The sequence below is a fragment of the Abramis brama genome (assembly GCF_963993115.1).
Source record: "Abramis brama genome assembly, chromosome: 3".
In the NCBI taxonomy this organism is placed as follows: Eukaryota; Metazoa; Chordata; class Actinopteri; order Cypriniformes; family Leuciscidae; genus Abramis; species Abramis brama.
The window spans coordinates 2,173,367-2,183,092 of record NC_139965.1 but is presented as its reverse complement, the minus strand read 5'-3'; the positions used below and the strand labels follow the sequence as shown (position 1 = coordinate 2,183,092).

At 42.9% G+C, this 9,726-nt stretch overlaps 1 protein-coding gene across 1 annotated transcript in view; it reads right to left on the bottom strand.

Moving 5' to 3' along the window:
* The window catches only part of LOC311080295 (macrophage mannose receptor 1-like), a 181,869-nt gene that overhangs the window by 144,081 nt on the left and 28,062 nt on the right, over window positions 1-9,726 (bottom strand). The window lies entirely within an intron of this gene.

Sequence of the window (9,726 nt, the reverse complement as noted above, 5' to 3'; positions counted from 1 at the left end):
GGCTTTTGAAAGATGGCGTGAACGTGTTTTAAAGGGGTTCAAAACGGACGCAGAGACGGCTTTATTTTGCTAGACAGGTAGGACAGTTCAATAGTTCAATTACGTAACAGTAGCGCACTTGTTCACTTAATTTACACAGTTACGGAGTTTCCTTTGTTGTGCCTTTCTCGTTTTGCTATTATGGGAAATATGAATTATTTTGTGCTAGCTATGAGAGAGAATTTTCTACTCCAAGAAAATCAAACCCGCCTCCTCCATTGTCAAGTACTGGATCTGAATCAGATCGGTAATGTAATGTCTCCAGGTAGATGAAGAAGAAGGCAAACACGAAGATACAAATAATAACAAAGGTTTAATTCTCACAATAGATTCCAACAGGTGAATACACGAAACAGTGTGCTATGCACAAACACAGTGCTCTTTACACAAACAATGACCGGCCTACTGAAAGAGTGAAAACCAAGAACTTGAATACACAGAGAAAATGAATACAAAACAGGTGATGAAGATAATGACTAACTAGACACTGATAAACTAATTAAAAAGACACAGGTGATAGAACTGAACTAATGAGGGTATAACCAAGGGAACAGAATGAACTAGTAAGACAAGACTAGACTAGACAGAACAGATGAAAACAAACTAAAAGTCCATGAAAACGTGACAGGTAAAGTGAAAATGTTATATTATAACACATTTATGCATAACAGGGATTCCGTTCATACACCGTTTATTAAATAGCACTATGATTGCTGTTGTTTGATAACTGCTCTTCTATGATTTGCACGGTTTGACGTGATATGATAAGCGATCGTTAGATTTAATCGGCGTGATTTACTGCAATGCTTTTTCCCCTTAGTTGGTCAGAACAAAAGTGGATGTTACTTACTTGTTCAGACGACATTTTCCGTTGAAAATTCTAATATTGGTCATACTTCCAAAAAGTATATTCTGTGATTCTGAATGCCAGTATCCACACCGGCGCGGTGATTGACAGTGCACACATCCGCAACATTGTGTTCATCCGCGCTGTTTCATGCCGATGTACAACCCACGTAAAGTTGATAATTCCGCAAATAACTGCAATTGCAGATTTCGAACAGAGATGGCGACAAAGAGGAAAAGCTACGGACTGCAGCTTTAAGGTCCGTGTACTTTTTGTTCATTTCATTTCCTGTTTGGAATGGAATAACGAGAAATGAAAACCAGCTCGTTTATTCTTTTTTTAGTTTAGTTTAAAAAACGAAAAATGAGATTTTGGCTCGATTTTTCATTTTTCTTTTGTGGTTTACAAATTGGTTTATGGGTTCAATATTTCATTTGCACATGTGGGCGGTGCTGAAACGCCCCTTTCATCTGATTGGTCAAAACGCTCTGCCTTAAGTAGGCTACGAGCTTTTCTTTCTGTCAGGCAGAATAAGAGTCAGTACGAGTGCGGCACTGACAAATGCACTTTAATAAAATAATGTCTGAAACCAACACTCACTGTTAACTACGCACAATATTTGAAGCAGAAATATGTTGCTGGTCACGTAATTCGTGCTGCTGCAAGCAACCCCAATAATGTGAGCCACAGTATATGACAGATTATTTTAGCATAATGTATTTCCCATTGATAAATACAGTGCAAATAGTTCAGATAACTCTTTGGATAAAAGGGAAGTGGAAATAAAAATCAATAATAGGCTGAACTGTATCATGATAATATGTCCGTAATATTAGTTGTCCGTAGATGACATACCCATAACTGTTACATTTTAACAGTTAGCGGGGGGCGCTCTCTCGCAGAAAGTCCAAAACGGACTTGTCTTATAGAGAGCCTTAGTCCCTCCCCTCCGCTCATGGGACCTTACTTCGGAAAAAATATGTATGGTAGTCAATGGCGAGAGACAACTTATCTTTTTATTCCGTCTGAACTGTGCCCTGAATTACACATATGATGTTTGTCAATTTAAAAGATAATTATGAAAGTCAAGAAAGTCGCAGTTTGTCATAAAACAGAAGAGTAACATTTAGTTTTATGTGAAAATCGCTCAATGAACTACATCTCTCGTCTCGCACTATGTACGTCACAAGATCCGTTGCTCGTATGTGTGCAGTCTGGTACAAAACACTCAGGCATGACGGCGTAACGTTACGATTATAACGTAAGACTATAGAAAAAATGACAGACGTTAGCTTCAGTAAAGTTAGCTTCATTCATTGAGAGAAAAGGTATGACGTCAAACGTGCGCCTTTTGGGTTTGTAGTCTCTGTAATTACGCATTTTCACAGTCTTATACCTCAACAGTTTTACATCAAACTGCGACTTTCTTGACTTTAAAATGTATATTTTAAATTGACAAACATCATATGTGTAATTCAGGGCACAATTCAAACGAGATCAAAATAATTGTTGCGCCATTGACTACCATACAATATTTTTCTGAAGTAAGGTCCCATGGTGGTCGACCGGAAGGGGAGGGACTTAGGGTCTCTATAGAAGTACTAACTCATCTAACTTATGACGCTACAGGAAATCCCTTATATGGACATAGGCATAACAAGTATTTTAAGAATGCAGTGCAAATTGACAGCTTTGATTACAGTATACAATCTTTAAAAATATATTTCTGCCTTATTCTATGCTGACTTGGGTGTGTGTAGTGTACATAAACCAATCATAATCATCAATTTGGCATATAAATATATATATACTGTATATATAATGTTCCCATCATTTTATTTAGAAATATAATATAAGCTTTTTTTATTGTGTGATTTAGTTATGTAATACTGGAAGAGTTTTTTTTTTTTTTTTTTACTGTAAGCAATTACCCCCACCCCCTTTAAAATGTTGTAAGTTTAAGTATTTAGATTAGATAGAAAAGTGTTTACAGGTACAAATTGTAACGGTCACCAGCTGGAGTGCCCTTGAGAGCCACCAGAGGGCACTCCACATAAGACTATTATCACTCACAAACTACATTTCCCATAACTCACTGCCCGGACTCATCATCACTTATCACTGATCACATTCACCTGTACCTCATTCACTGATTGCATTCACCTGTGTCTCATCATCCTGTTAGTCTCAGTCTATTTATACCATGTTCATTCATTCACTCACCGCGAAGTCTTGTTTAAGTGTTACACTGCAATTCCGAGCGGTTTCCCTGGTTTCTTGTCTTCTTGTCTTTTGGTTTATTTGGATTTCTTGCCCCGTTCCCTGGATTACTCTTTTGCCTCTGGTCCCTGCCTGTTTTGTTTGTTTCTTTGTTGGTTTGTTTGGACTGCTTACCTGTGTTTTGACCTTTTGCCTGTACACTGGATTACGCCTCTGGATTGCCCCATTCAATAAAAGCTGCATTTGGATCTAAACCTTCGTGTCTCGGAGCAAGTTCGTAACAGAAGACTTCGCCACACCCAGATCCAGCAGCTATGATAGGGTGACCATACGTCCTGTTTAACCAGGACATGTTTGGCCAGGATTTCGAGATCACCCAAAATGCCCGGGATTCGGCTTTTGCTTTCTACAGTCACCATTCATTATGTTTACATTATTACATTATTTGACACTGACACGTACGTGCCAGATTTGCAGGTCATGCATTCTGCTTCACACGGATCCCGATCGAGACGAAAACACAGGAATTTTCTTAGCAATGCTAAAACGCACATCAACCGATCACTTGTTTAGCGTTCATGTAAACACTACATTCAGATTCACCAATCGGAATTAATTCAGTCCTACTGAATCAAAAGGTGTGCATGTAAACAAAATGAATGGCGACGATAAAGCAAAAGCCGTATCCCGGATATTTTGGGCGATCTCGAAACCCCGGTCGAACATGTCCTGGAATATGGTCACCCTAAGCTATGACCTCCAGGAATCCAGCAGTACGGATCTCGCCTGATCTTCCCAGCATGAGCCGGGAGTTTGCTGGACAGATCGCGGCCTTGGCCCTGGATAGCCTCGATCTGTTCCAGTACACCTGGGGGTTTGTTCCTCTCGCTGCCTCTTGCTCTCTGGGTGACGAGGCAATTAAGTTGTGTTACCGGCTGGGGGCTAAGGAGGTCGACCTGAGGGAGCTCCCCGATCTCTCCGGTCTGGATTGGAGAGGCACTCTCCAGATGTCTGGAGAGCTTTCTTCCGTGGCACGCCATTTCACCTTCTGCACTTCACGCCAGTCCAGCCGAGCCTGCACTTCACGCCAGTCCAGCCGAGCCCGCACTTCACGCCAAATCTGCCGAAGCCAAGGCAGTATGCGCCATGCCCGCCGCCCCTGAGACTGAGAGCGTCATGCTCGCCGCGCCTGAGACAGCAAGCAACATGCCCGCCAAGCTAGAGCCTTCACCGCTGGTCTCGTCCAGCACAGAGCCCTCTTCACCACTGGTCCCGTCCAGCACAGAGTCCTCTTCACCGCTGGTCTCGTCCAGCACAGAGCCTTCTTCACCGCTGGTCCCGTCCAGCACAGAGCCCTCTTCGCCGCTGGTCCTGCCCAGCTCAGAGCCCTCTTCGCCGCTGGTTCCGTCCAGTTCAGAGCCCTCTTCATCGCTGGTCCTGTCCAGCTCAAAGCCCTCTTCATCGATGGTCCTAACCAACTCAGAGTCCTCTTCGCCGCTGGTCCTACCCAGCTCAAAGCCCTCGCCGCCGTTGGTCCCGTCAAGCTCAGAGCGCGCTGATCCTAATCCAGAGACTGAGCTTCACGTCACGTCAGCCGATCCAGAGACTGAGCTTCACGTCACGTCCGCCCGTCAAGAGTCTTGTCCCGCCGAGACTGAATCTGATCCTGATACTGAGCCTGAATCTGTTCCTCTTCCTCTTTCTGTGCCTGTGTCTCCAGACAAGATGGCCTACACCGATCCAGTGTCTGTTCAAGTCACGTCTGCCGAGCCAGTGTCTCCGGACAAGATGGTCGCCGCCGTGCCAGTGTCTCCGGACAAGATGGCCGCCGCCGTGCCAGTGTCTCCGGACAAGATGACCGCCGCCGAGCCAGTGTCTCCGGACAAGATGGCCGCCGTCGATCCAGAGTCTCCGGACAAGATGACCGCCGCCGAGCCAGTGTCTCCGGACAAGATGGCCTCCGCCGATCCAGAGTCTGTTCAAGTCACGTGTGCCGAGCCATTGTCTCCGGACAAGATGGCCGCCGCCAAGCCAGTGTCTCCAGACAAGATGGCCGCCACCGAGCCAGTGTCTCTGGACAAAATGGCCCCTGCCACGTCGACTGAGCCCTCAGCAGAGATAGCCGCCGACATGCCTGAACCTGAGCCCTCAACAGAGATGGCCGCTGTCACGCTGTCTGTTCCTGTCGCTGAGCCGGTGTCTGTTCCTGTCCCTGAGCCGGTGTCTGTTCCTGTCCCTGAGCCGGTGTCTGTTCCTGTTCCTGAGCCGGTGTCTGTTCCTGTGCCATGGTCGCCTGCACTGCCTGCTCCACCCTGGTCGCCTGCACAGCCTGATCCGCCCTGGCCTCCCGTCTTGCCGCAGTCTCCAGGTCGTTATCCGCTCCACGGGCCTGACCCTCCATCCCGCCCCCGAGTCCGCCTCCGCTCCACCTCCCTCCTGGACAGTTTTAGGAGCGTCTGGAATCCGCTCCTTAAAGGGGGGGCTATGTAACGGTCACCAGCTGGAGTGCCCTTGAGAGCCACCAGAGGGCACTCCACATAAGACTATTATCACTCACAAACTACATTTCCCATAACTCACTGCCCGGACTCATCATCACTTATCACTGATCACATTCACCTGTACCTCATTCACTGATTGCATTCACCTGTGTCTCATCATCCTGTTAGTCTCAGTCTATTTATACCATGTTCATTCATTCACTCACCGCGAAGTCTTGTTTAAGTGTTACACTGCAATTCCGAGCGGTTTCCCTGGTTTCTTGTCTTTTGGTTTATTTGGATTTCTTGCCCCGTTCCCTGGATTACTCTTTTGCCTCTGGTCCCTGCCTGTTTTGTTTGTTTCTTTGTTGGTTTGTTTGGACTGCCTACCTGTGTTTTGACCTTTTGCCTGTACACTGGATTACGCCTCTGGATTGCCCCATTCAATAAAAGCTGCATTTGGATCTAAACCTTCGTGTCTCGGAGCAAGTTCGTAACACAAATATTGTGAGAATACAAATAGGCAGAATGACAATAATGTGAGGTCAAAGATGAACAACCCTTTTTATTTGCATAGATTTTTTTTTGCATAGATTTTTTAGAAGTCAATAAAAACATTTAAAACGGCAGTGATATTGTGACACATCAATATAAAATAATAAATAGTAAACCAAAACAAACATTTACTACAGTGCAATTTTGACACATCAATCTAAATAAATAAATATACCAAAACAAACATTAACTGCAGTGCAAATTTGACAGGGTAACTAAAATATTGAGGTAACTTTTTGAAAATAATCAATAACAGATCCAAAATATCTCATATATATATATATATATATATATATATATATATATATATATATATATAAAAAATACAGAATAGAGGAGTATAATAATTGTAATATACTATTAATATCAATAGTAAAATCAATTATAATAATATACATACAATAAATACATTAATATAATATAATATAATATCAGACAATTAGTGCAAATGTTGTGGTGCAGTTTAGTCCTGTCTTCCACTGTTGAATGTTCCAAATTGTTGGAAGTTCCTCCTTTCACTTCTCTCACTTCTTGGTCTCTTTTTGCCATATCCTCGTGTCTGCAGTGCTGCCCTCCAGTCGGTGAATGATTCGGTGTCTGTCTCCTCACAGTACCAACTGCCAAAATACTGGAAATGAGATGGTGGGTTTCTCTCCTTGCTGCACTTCTTGCAAAGGATTACTTCGGTCTTCCCGACATATTTTCTTGACTTCATGCCCATCTGCTCCCTTTCCTGCTTTTTCTTCCTGTAGTACTCAGTGGTGTATGGTACAGAAGGCTGTGCTGCTGATGCTGCTGCTGGTATAGATTGTCCAGGTGGTGCTACAATGAACATTACAGGTTGGAAGGAAACCGGAGTAGGAAGGATAGCTGGGAGTGGTCTAGATGCCCTGCCATGAGTGAGGTCGTGCAAGTTGTGGTGGCAGTATCATCTGAGGTATTGGTGGCCCAGATCTGATTTTGGCCGTCCCAGCTGTATTTGGAGGCAAGTTAAAAAAATGAGGCTTGTCATTACTCCCACGCTACAGATTCTGTTCTTTCTGTAATGCTGGTGGAAGCCTATCTGGTGCTGTCATTTGGGCATCTGGTGCATGGAGTCCCTGAGTCAAAATGCCCCTCTCATTTGTTTTTGTACATCTGCTGTACCTAGAAATGACAAATGGTAGATCATTTTGATAGGAAACTGTTGTATATGATTAATTAAATAAATGAGTGTTAAATAGGGGTGTAATGATTCACTCGCTTTCTAGATGCATTGATTACAAATCCTAACGGAGCAAACACATAAGTGTCTAAACTCACCACTGTGTAAGTGTAGCTGCATTGACCTCAGGTAACTGGAGGGGGTCTGCTGCATCACTTCTGCATTGCTCAAGATGCACTCTCTGATGTGCTTGTAGGCATGTGCAATCAAGTTAAATCTTGAGATTTTAACTCCTTCTTTACGCACAGGGTTGGGATAGAGAGCGCACAGTTTCACAAAAACTGCCTCGACAATTCTGTTGCAGCCAGGCCACTGTGCAGGACTGTTTGCTCCAACAAAGCATCTGAAAATGTGGAGAGAGATGTGGTTGCTATGTAGTCATACCATTCAAGGAACAGCCAGACATGGGAAAATATGATGCAAAAGATCTTACCTCCTTGTACTCTCTACCCCTGGTGCCACAATTTTTTTGGTTGCCCTAAACCGGCCTGTCTTCAGGGAAGATTTGTGGCGTGGAGAGTACACAGTCTTTTCTTTGTCGTAGTCTGCTAGTCCTTGCCACTGAAGGGTTACAATTTAAGAATATTTTCCAGATATGCTTCCTTACATAACATCACGGTGAAGAATACTGATTTTAGCATTTGAGGTTTTAATTTAGATAGTATATAAACTGAGAAAGTGATTATTGAGTTTACAGCAAGATATTCCTGCCCGATCTGTTTTTTCCTTTGTAAGTTAAATGAGTCAGATCACGGAGACGCTAACCTATTGTCTTTAATGGCTCTTGGAGCAAGAACCACAGTCCAGACGTTGAATCGTTTGGCTGATTGGATTAGCACACCTTAACCTGTATACTCATTTACATGCTTTGTTTGAATTTGTCTCCACCCCCAAAAGTCCCTCCTCCTAAAATGCCTATAAGATACCATGTAAAGTTATGTTAGATTAGATCATGTTGGAAGTACTACAGCAACGTACAGCGGAGTTCTCAGTAAAGAATAACTTCCGTTGAACGCGATCCCAACTGTCTCCTGGTCTCTGCTTCGATGAAAGAAAACTTTCCAACAGATGGTGCCGTGACCCGGATGGAGAAAAAGGAAACTCAAAGAACTTTAAGCTCAAAGAACTGAATCTTGAAACTTCAAGCTCAACAAAAGATCTGACAAAGATTGCCAGACTGAATCTTTCCAGCTTCCTCCAGATTGAAAACTTCAAGCTCCAAAAAGATCTCAATGCCTGACTGTGTTCCAGACTGAATCTTGAAACTTCAAGCCCAAAGATCTCAACAAAGCTGACTGAGTTCCAGACGAAATTTTTCTGTACAACCAACGATTCGGTGAGTTTCACTCCATTCAAAGAACCAATGCAGACCAGTACAAATTTGTTTTTCCTCTGCGCCGTTCAGAGAAGAAGTTAACAAACAGCTGTAGAGTTTGGTTAACTAAAGATAAGCCTCTAAAAAAGTTTTTCTTTTAGAGATGAAATTTATCCCCTGTTGTTGGCAGGGAAGATTAACAGTTACATGTTAATATTGTGTGTATGCTCTTGCTAGAGAAGACCTATCTGTAAGCTAGAGAAGATTTAGCCTCATGTGCTAATAAGATTGTACCCTCTGTTTGCAAGACAGTAGAGAGAAGTTTTTTTAGTGTTTGTTTGTGGTAACAGAAATTCACAAAATGTTTAGGAAAAGTACTAGACAGATTACACCTTTTTGGACAGATAGTGAATTCAAGTCTTTGTTATCAGAGTACATGGACTCCATCGTGACTGAGCCAGTCAGATTGAATTTAACAAAGAAATTTGGCATTGATCCAGACAAAGTATGGTCAATTGAAGATTGTAAGAAGGTACTAGGAGAAAGTATTCGCAAGAACAATGTGAAAGGTATTATCTGTTGTCACAGAGAATTTGGTTTAACACTAGCTACAGAACAGTCTAAGCGCAACTCAGAGCTAGAGAAACAGATCAAAGAGCTCCGTACTAGATTTTCTTCTGTGACTAAAAAAGTAAACCGCAACAAAGATGCAGAAAAAACTGAGGTGGAAGAAGTTAGTCAGCCTGATAACAATTATCCTGTCTTAAAAGCTTTCTTTGAAACAGATGTAGCCATCCAATCAGTAACTGATGAGCCTGTAGATTCAGTGCAGGTTTGTGGGGCTAGGAGAAGATCTCAGGGAACTGAAAGTGTTACTCACAACTCTTCTGTTGTCCAAATACAAACTGTTGCCAAAACATCTTTAGGTCCTAAGGATATACAGTGAGGAAAATAAGTATTTGAACACCCTGCTATTTTGCAAGTTCTCCCACTTGGAAATCATGGAGGGGTCTGAAATTGTCATCGTAGGTGCATGTCCACTGTGAGAGACATAATCTAAAAAAAA